Raw genomic sequence first — 1659 nt, 5'->3', positions numbered from 1 at the left:
CTTGGCTATATCTACAACTGAAAAACTTCCTAGTTAACACCAGATCTATTCCCTCTTATAGCCGACCCCTAACTACCCTAGAAGACATCTGCTATAAAAGGCGACCAGTCCCACATGCTACGTCCTTGGCGTATTCCTGGCTAATCCAACCAACGCAAGAAGGTACGAGCAAACACAAAATGAAATGGGAGAAGGATCTAGGTATTAGCATAGACGACAAACAATGGGAAAAAGCATGCATATGGTCACACAAGTGTTCTTTGAGCACAAGATACCAAGAGATTTCCTACAAAATACTAACACAGTGGTATATCACACCCCAAAGGGCCAAAAAATGGTTTGAGACGGCATCAGACACATGCTGGCGCTGTGGTAAGGACACGGGCACCTTCTTGCACATTTGGTGGGATTGTCCCGCAATCTCAGCCTACTGGAAACAGGTGACTGACTGGATCAGGCACATCACGGAAACAAAAATCACATTAGACGCAGCCGCATGCCTGATCCACGTCAACCACCTACCCATTAGCAAATACAAAAGGTCCCTTACCAGACACCTACTGAATGCCGCCAAAACCCTCATCCCTGTATATTGGAAGTCAACCCAAACACCTAAGATCAAAGAATGGTTGGATAGAATCACTTACATTTACAAAATGGAGGAAATTTTGGCCATGAAAACTGAAAATAGCACGAAATTCAATGATCTTTGGCAACCATGGTTCCTGTTTACCTACTCTGCTGAATACCAGTCTCTATGCAATTGATTTTCTTGTACTCTCCCTACTTGTATGTTTAGACTGACATGTTATCTCCAACGAACACACACCCAATCCTGTACTAAGAAGCTGAAATAAGTACCACCCGTCCAACCCTGGAAATACCCTATACACACTCGTCGATAGACTTACCAATGCCTTCAATTTTGCAACCCCTACCCACACCTCTCCCCATCCCCCCCCTCCTTTCCCTCCCCTCACCCCCTGCCCACCTACCCCCCCCCCTCCCACTTACGAACTATTATTATATGTTTTAAACTATCTGAATGTAATTTACCAATTTTGGCTAAATTCTACTGTTCACAGACATATATTGTTATCTGTACTTGTTTTGTATCCTGCAGAATCCATGTAATGGAATTGTCCCTTTATCTGCTATGTTTATTATCTCTAAATAAAAACTTTTGATTGAGAAAAAAAAAAAAAAATGAAATGAAGCATGCGCACAGGAGTCTTGACTGCGGCACACAGCTCCGGTCCGTGCCGTTCTTTCAGAGTGCATGCACCGGTGACGTCATTGGCTGCGGCTCAATGGAATATCTCCTAAAAATGGTGCACATTTAGGAGATAATAATTTAACCTACAGGTGAGCTTTATTATAAGTTTACTTGTAGGTAAACATAGCATTCACAAGTTTACTACTACTTTAACTGGACAGAAGCCCATGGTGGGTCAATTTTGGAAATTGTGGCATATTTTAAGATATTTTCTCACATATTTTGAATCAGAAAACCCTGTAACATTGTTACATTTTATTTTACATGCTCTATTTTACACTCCTTATTGTTCTTTCCATGCTATATGTTTACATGAAGGACCAAATCATAGAATGTAATTAATAGTGTTACAAGTGTCCTCCTCCTCATTCTCTACAGCACCA

Source organism: Rana temporaria, chromosome 1 (assembly GCF_905171775.1).
Source record: "Rana temporaria chromosome 1, aRanTem1.1, whole genome shotgun sequence".
NCBI classification, from domain to species: domain Eukaryota; kingdom Metazoa; phylum Chordata; class Amphibia; order Anura; family Ranidae; genus Rana; species Rana temporaria.
The sequence above is the reverse complement of the archived record's forward strand: the minus strand, read 5'-3'. Positions refer to the sequence as shown.